This window comes from Patella vulgata, chromosome 7 (assembly GCF_932274485.2).
Source record: "Patella vulgata chromosome 7, xgPatVulg1.2, whole genome shotgun sequence".
Taxonomy (NCBI): Eukaryota; Metazoa; Mollusca; class Gastropoda; family Patellidae; genus Patella; species Patella vulgata.
The window spans coordinates 60,874,895-60,883,542 of NC_065885.2; the positions used below are offsets into that span (position 1 = coordinate 60,874,895).

Genomic DNA, 8,648 nt, shown 5'->3' on the forward strand with positions numbered 1-8,648 from the left:
TATAACGTTTTTTAGGACTTCGAATTCTGTCTTATGGTTTGGATTGTTCGTACTTGGTTTTATTTTATTCCCATATAATTAACTTTGAAGTCAATGCAATTTGATTGAAATACAGATCTATATTTCGTTTCGTTTTTTTATACTTTCGATGGCCTACAATACATGAATATCTGATCAGTTGTACTGGAAGGTCGCGTCAGGGGTCGTAGGAGAGGTTTTTGACCCTTGATGCCAGATATGGATTAATCAATCAGCGTTGACGTTTCTAGTTCTTCACCCACAGTTCCGTGCAAATCACGCCAAGAAGTCGCCGTAATTCCTCACACCAAGCAGAACACCTGTTATATAACAACTCTTCCAGATCCTTGTGTAGTACAGAAAAATAAAACGAAATTTTGAACTATGAAAAAACGAAACGAATAGGATCCGTGTTTTGATCTGATTGAACTCAATAGGGAAATAATTAATAACGGGATGCAGACCACCAAATATTTTCCTTGGACACCTCTATATCATGGACGGAGCAACATCTGGCTTCAAAGCTTTTATATGGTTGACCATGCAACTTGTGAGATACACACATTGGAAGTAGCGCGGGCTAAATTTATTTCACACGAAGATTTCGTCATAAGTCACGATATGTAAACAGGTTTAGGGCACTTGATTGTTGCCGTAGATTGTGGGTTAGGTTAAGGCTTCGGGCTAGCTAGATCTTGTATTAGGGTTAGCTCTAGCCCTGTTTACATCTCGTGACCTATGACGACATCTGCAGGTGTGCATGTGAAATAAATCTAACCAAGTAGCGAGATTGCCGTAACTCCGTCTCGGTAGCCTCCCTTTAGATCAAACAACGCAATCTTGTCTGCATGAAACACATTGTAAAGATTGCATGTTGGGGTTTGAATTAAGTAAAATAAATTAAATTTATTATCTGATTAATATATACATACACATTATTTACAACTAATTACACAACATTACTACTCTTCTAACGTTTTAATATACGACATAGTCTTTCACATTTCTATTTACAGTGAGTCAATCATTTTTTTATCTTTTACAAACTACCATTTGTCTCACCATCAACTAGTTCGGTTAAACTAGCTTCGTTTTTAATCTCAATTCTCGGTAATCATCGTAAATCTAAACTTCGGGAAAATATCTATCCCATTGTGTACCGTTTGCTTGAGATTCTGTATTCAATATCTTTCGTCTGGACAACTAATTGGCTCGGAGTCGTTAAGTTCCGATGAACACTGTCCGAATCATGCCCAACCGGAAATTGGGCTTAAACCTCACCAGTATAATTAAACGTTAAAGGGTAGATATCATTGGTCACGCTAGAGATTTCTTCAGACCACAATGTTCTGACATCTGGACGGAAATCGATTGATTCAAAATTACATATTCAAATTTTTAGTCCACTCATGAAAAAAACAACCCGGCAATTGTTCTATTGTACCACTTGTCTTTTTCATTCACCCAATCATAAACTTAAAGTGCCTTAGAACGACTAATTGTCAGATTGGTTGCTATTAGATTTTTTTATTTGGTTATCCAGTTAAAAGCGAGTTATTTTATCTGAATTGTCCAGGTCCAGGTCGATTTAATTTGGCTTTGCCATAAAAACAATAACTTGGCATAGGCTTTGTTCCTATTGCTTTGTGATAAGCACATAGGATTTTAATTAGGAAACCCACCCCTTTGGAAAACATTGGAAATTGGTTTTGCTTCTTGCCTGAAAACATAGAAAGTTATATATGTGTAGTTACGGATTTGAATAATGTTTATTTTTGGGGATGAACGAGTACCCTTGATTGTGTACAGTTTTAAACAATGTTTTTAAATTTTATTCGGGTAATAGTTACTTAACGTGTATGTTAGTAGCACATACATGCTGACAGAAAATCAAATCGGATTCAACATCTTACTTTCCTGCACCAACCGGGATAATGAAATCGGACATTCGCCATGCAATGGATAATGTTTCCCGGACATCGGCGTTTACGCTATCTGTTCGTCGAAATCCAACTGGCCGCGACTAGACAATGTTCCTTGCTGCACCACTAGCAAGCGAAAACCATCTTAATTAGTTATTTCTATAATACCAAGGAAATGTGTTATTTGCATTATACATTTCGTGCAGTTGTTATCATTGGCCCTAACTCTGGATTGTCAGCCAACAATATCAGCTCATGAAAACAAGGATTCATTTGAGGGCGTTTTGTTTATACTTGTATTCCGAAGACTGCCATGTCTAAACGTGTAGCTATAAGTAGTATCGGTGTAGCACCGCAAATATAACTGCATATGTAGACAGCAAACCCTCTAACAATAACCAGTAGCATTTTATTCTATGCTTTAGGCAAATATATATTTGTTCAGGTTTATACTGTATTTGAGTATATAACAGTACATATCTAGATAGTTTAATAACTCATTATACCTGTAATGAAATTCGGAGGCTTTGCAAAGACCGTGACCAGTAACATTAATAACAACATCGTTGTCTTCATCTTGAAAACCATATTTTATCTGCAACCTAAAACACATCAAAATGTCAATACATACTTTTACCATAATCATTTTAAAGTGGAACTTCAAACTTTACCATGACTATTAAACTAGAATCTAAATATTTGCCATGATTATTAAAACTGGAACTTAAATTGAGGGGTGTAAACGTATAACAGTCTCTGCAAGAATTTACTCGGGCCTCAATTTGTATGATAAATGGACAGTAAGTAATGACAAATACACTCTGAAAAGAGACCTTCCTTCAATCAAGTTAGGTGACGAAATATTTCTTCTAAAAAACAGATTTTTATAGCTTAGGGTATCTCTCCGTGAATACAAAGATTTGAAGAAAATCTTTGATAGATTAATTAGTTTGGAGATGTTTTTAGTCCAAATATATCATCAAATCACCCAGTTTGAACGCGGGAGGGTATCTTTAAACAAAACTAGAATATGAAACTTTACCGTGACTGTTTTGAGATAAGCACATGCATGGTAAGTGAAATTTACGAAGAATTCGCCGAATCATCAAAGAGAAATAAATTGAGGTTAAACATTCGACTTTGAAATTGCCCTCATAGCAAACTGCATTGCCAATATATAGGCCCGTTAAATCCCATTCCATTTGGTTGAAACGTTTTTAAATTCAATAATGTATGGAAAAAGACAATAAAAGTTACAGGTAAGTGAGAAAAAAATAGTATCAATTGCTTATCATTTAAACTATATCTGTAACTTTAAATTTAAATAAAATAATAGATTCATCCATCTTAATTAGACATCATTAAAACTAATCGAATTCTATATTTAGATAAAAAGAAAATAGTGTCATCAATCTTAATTGGATATCATTCAAATAAAATTCTATATTTAGATTAAAATGCTTGAATACAATCGGATAAGATTTATGAAGGTTTTTGTGTATACAGTGGCGTGCAGATTGGGCGACGGCTAGGACTTCAATGTTTGAGGTGCTGGGAAGGGCATTCAATCAGAGATTAGCATCAAATTAAAATTTTTGAAATGTGAATTTATCACTGTCAAATTTGTTGTTAAAACTGTCATGTTTCGCCATCTTTAAAATGTTTCCCTTTCTTACATTTGTCGGTATGAGGCTCTATATTTGAGTCCTAGGGCCGTGAAATCCAGGTGTTGACCTCGAGCATTACCAGAGCTATACACGCCTCTGTGTAGAATTTGTTCAACGTAGCGTCACAATAATAAATGTTATAACCAAACTTACCAGTAAAATAAACAAAGGATTGGATTCAAACAAAAACTACAACTTAAAACTATCTGTACAACTTTTATAAACAAACTCTTATGGATAAGAAATGACTGAATAGCGCTAATTCAGAGCATATTATATACCTATATGCCAAATCACGTGACTTACAGCCTAATTATACAGTACCGGTTCATTTTATAAATAAACGGTGGTGTAATCAGAAATTACATGTATTACCAGAAATGATGTAAAATATCGGGAATAAAACATTGCAATACACGTAGTACCGGAAATGAGTAAAATATTGTAAATAAACTGTCAATATATACGTGGATTAACCTGCAGTTTCAATGAACGTATGTCAGTACCCGGATCGAGACTTTCACGTCATTAGCGTCAATGTCGATATTATTGTATGATGACGAATAGATGTTTTGTTAAACTTCGGGGATTGTGTTTTATTTTAGAAAGAGGCTTGACAACGAAACGTAGACGATTTGTAATATTCTTAATGTAAATCAGATGACTCAAGACAGATCGCATCTTTGTTAAGATTATATCTGTTCTAGGTTAATTTGTTTTTTATTTTGATTGACGCATGTATCATTACAGGTCCATTGCAGCCGTGCAGCGTAGTGGGCGTTTACTGCTGGCCACCCGATCCATTGACTTGATTTGATACGGTTGTTGTATATTACATGTATTGTGACACACTGATCAGCAGTGAATATTCGCTAGGCCGCTATAATCTCTCATAAGGATGACATCGGTGCGGCGTTATGAGCCCTCAATATTACCTACTTTGCTTCTGCAAATTAAATTCTAGAACATATTTTTCAAGCATTTAAAAAAATAAATAAAGGTGTTCAAAGTAGAGGTAGGTCAAAAATAATATGTCCTGTTTAGTGTAAATGGGTATATAAAATGAGTAAAAGGCACCATTCTGCCCGGGCCAGTAACGTCTTATGTAAACAATGCACGCGCCATTGAGTCAATTCACTCCACTCTAATCCTACATACATGTATGCACCTAAATGACCAGAAATATTGTCTCGGAGATTCTGATTTTGTAACATTCCACCAGACCTCGATCACGCCGACCAAACTTTATGTTCTCTCCACCCCGTTTAATTATGTATATGAATATTTATGTTGTGATAGTTGTTTAATTTGTCTCGGATATATCACGGTCGGTCGGTCAGTCGGTCGGTCCTGGTGTTTAACGTAGACAAGCATGCATCACCGTATGTTTGGCGCAATATAGCCCAGTTGGAGCTGACGTTCAATAAAACTCATTACACACTGGACCCTTTGTTCTGACTCGGGTGTTCAAGTTACTGATCAACCTGTAATTGGTTGTTTTAGCACGTGCACAGGTGATCATTTGAGGAAAGGTAGGTGTTCATATAAATGAACACCCCAACATACTAACCCGGTGATTGTGAAATCAGACCACGCATTTTCGTGCGTGCACGGTATTAGAAATCACAAGAAACACTGTGTGAATTTAAAAAGATAAACAATAAATAAATATTTTTTCAATTTAGATTGTGAAATAGTTTCATTAGCTAGAAAACGCATCCAATAGTATAAGGAATAAATACACAAAACCTAGCGAACTGGGAGAAATTTCTGTTTGGTCATGTTTTAGATAATTGTAATCTTGTAAAATAACTTTCCTACATCATCGCACATGCTATTTTGTTGCACATGGTTAGTTTGTTCTGTGGTTGGCAATTCCTGAATGTAAAACGTATTCCAGTCAATGCAGCATACCCCATTCACACCAAATTGATATAACATTATTCATTGGCCTGTTGTGCGTTTTAAAGATAGGGGTGTCGCATATTTATTTCTTTTGTCGGTAGGGAGAGAGAAATGGGGTTTAACATCCACTCGACACAAACTAGGTCATTTCGGGACTCACATGGTTCAATTTTATTTCAAAAATTCGTTTGCGCGTCGGGGTCCTTAGCAGTGGGGGGAAACCGGAGGACCCGGAGAAAACCCACGAGGTTGGATAGGCTACCCTACACCTTGTCACGTACAACCGGGGAATCGAAACCACGCCGGTTGACTAAACGACAGACCTTACGATACAACGCGCACGCGCTAACCATTCGGCCATCGACCCCCCCCCCCTTGTCGGTAAGGAAAACATTTACAACACATTAAAATATAATTACGAATAAAAACCCATTAAGTAATTGTCATACTTGTTTGGCTTCTAATTCTGCCCTATACTGACTTTGAGTACTAAAAACATTAAATATCAAGGGCCATAAATCTGGAAGTCATTATCGGAAATCATTGAAAATCAACAGGATTCGTCATCTCATGACCATAATTGACGGGAGCGACGACAATATACGACATTTTGGCGTATAAAAAAGTGTCGAAAACCGGGAATCAGCAAATAGGCTTAAAATACATTTATGCACATACCAATCCACATTTCTTAATAAAAAGTGGCGTTGGAATGATCTGATTTGTATGCATCGTAAATAAACAGGTATACACATATTCAGGTTATTGACCCACTCCCTAATCTCTGAGTAAACAACAATATATTATGACGTGCAAAATAATATATTGATACCTGTTTTAGACGAATTGGTAAAATTATTTTGTGTGATAAACTTGCGTCTCTCTCATATCCGCCCATTTTCATTGACTCATTCAACTTCTTACACAAAGAATCCAGTGTGTAAGTCAGTTACCGACCTTCGACCCTCGGGGTCAAGTTAGATGAACACCCGAGCTCGCGCAATTGAACACTTCGAACGCTGACGCGTTCTCGGTGTACAACTTTGCACGAGCTCGGGAAAATTTTGAAAAATGAACCCCAAATATGCGATTTAGTGGCATATCTGATTATAATCTCTGTCAAATAATATATCTCATAAATTGATTAATTTAGGCCAAAACCCCGGCCTGCAAGTAATTTATAACCATCAACCTGTGAAATTATCATATCGTCATATTATTAATTAACGTATTATCATTGTAACGTTAAGAGTCAAGAGAATTTAACTGGTTAAAAAATGGGACTAGTTGAGAAAATTTTGACCATTTGATTAACCAGTTAGGAATATTGAATAAGTAGGAATATATAAAACATGATCAACATCGCTCCATGGCCGGTCCAATACCCCCCCCCCCATATAATGTTCAGCAGAAAAAGGGTTTTTAGACGAATTGGACAAAATTAATTTTTTCATTTTTTGACCGACCGGCCCTTCGGGCGATCGCCCGATCCGCCCGTGTGAGTGGGCGTCTCTCTCCGGTTTCCACCCACTGCTAAAGACTCCTACGCGCAAGCGAATTATTGAAATAAAATTGAACCATATGTTAGTCACGAAATGACCTAATTTGTGTCGAGTGGATGTTCAACTCTCTCTCTCTCTCTCTCTCTCTCTCTCTCTCTCTCTCTCTCGTTATACTTACCGAATAAACTACTGTTAAATCCTTTCTTTACAAAGTGCCCGAAATAACAAAAAACAATCCAGAGTGAAATAACCAAAAGATACTATCCTTTCATTGCTTTGAGGAAAAGAATTTTAAAACACATCTATTATTATCACGCATGCATGTTTATACATTGCACTGTTGACCAGCTATGGGTATTCCAGAATAAATAAATAGCGCGATATTTCAATATAATATTATAACTTCCAACCAAATATAACCAACCCTTTGTTTGGTTAATAAAAATGTTATTGCTATAAATTCGTTGCCTGTGTATGTGTTAATCTAAAGCCCGTCTTTCACAAATACATAAATATAATTAGTTCTTTCATTACCAAAACACGTCATTCACAAATATATTACACTGGGCTTGTCTCTCAAAATATTAACAACAAAAGTATTAGTAGTCTGACTCACACGTGGTATATTAGAACCATTTGGGTCATTTATATCCCGGATGTAAAAGATCATGTATCCAATCGCTGTCAAGACACCCTGGGAAATCCATACATGAATGACTATATATATATATATATATATAGACTAACCGCTTAAAATACAATACATGATTACTACCTGTATCCATCATGTCCCATAAATTTAAGCTACTTTACTATTCACCAATCACCGTCCAGAAACGCTATAAAACTACCAAAATTTCCTCTGAATTTGAAGTAAACACGGTAATGATTAATGTTTATATCGCGGGGACTTGATATATCGTGACAAACTGACCTTTTCAACTTTTATATTTACTAGTATGTATACACGATACTCGATGACCTCTTGTTAACCTTGACAATATTAAAGCTCTTGATTCAGCTAGAGTTGAAACAGGTTTATTCAGATTGTTAAAATTCCTCTCAAGACAGTCGATGTTTACAAGTCAATGTTGTCAAGTATTACGTCATATATTTTTACACCGCTGTATTCAGGTTCAATGTAACCAGCTTCACACCTTTATATATTTACAGGTAAATGAATCTAAATCTTCCATGTTTGCATTAGCGAACAGGTCAAGGATTTGATGGAAACATTATATTGCCCCCCACCCCATCCCAAACACATAATAAAAAATAAAAAACAATTTACAAGGTAGTAAGTATTGGAGAATATAGATTTCATGTAGTGAGAGAGAGAGAAACTGGGTTTAACGTCCACTAGACACAAACTAGGTCATTTCGTGACTATGGTTTAATTTTATTTACATAATTCGCTTGCGCGTAGGGGTCTTTAGCAGTGGGAGGAAACCGGAGGACCCGGTGAAAACCCACGAGGTTGGACAGGCGACCCTACTCCTTGCCACGTACAACCGGGGATTCGAAACCACGCCAGTCGACTCAATGACAGACTTTATGATACAGCGCGCGCACGCTAACCATTCAGCCACCCCCCCCCTCCACTGATAAAGACCCCTACGCGGAAGCGAATTGTG

At 36.5% G+C, this 8,648-nt stretch overlaps 1 long non-coding RNA gene across 1 annotated transcript; it reads right to left on the reverse strand.

Annotated features, from left to right (window-relative positions):
- Positions 1 to 936: 936 nt before the first annotated feature.
- Positions 937 to 7,665, reverse strand: LOC126827621 (uncharacterized). The gene is made up of 3 exons (XR_007682796.2): positions 7,193 to 7,665; positions 2,447 to 2,542; positions 937 to 1,738 (listed from the first exon to the last, which is right to left on the reverse strand). It is a non-coding gene; the product is annotated as an uncharacterized LOC126827621 (long non-coding RNA).
- Positions 7,666 to 8,648: the final 983 nt, after the last annotated feature.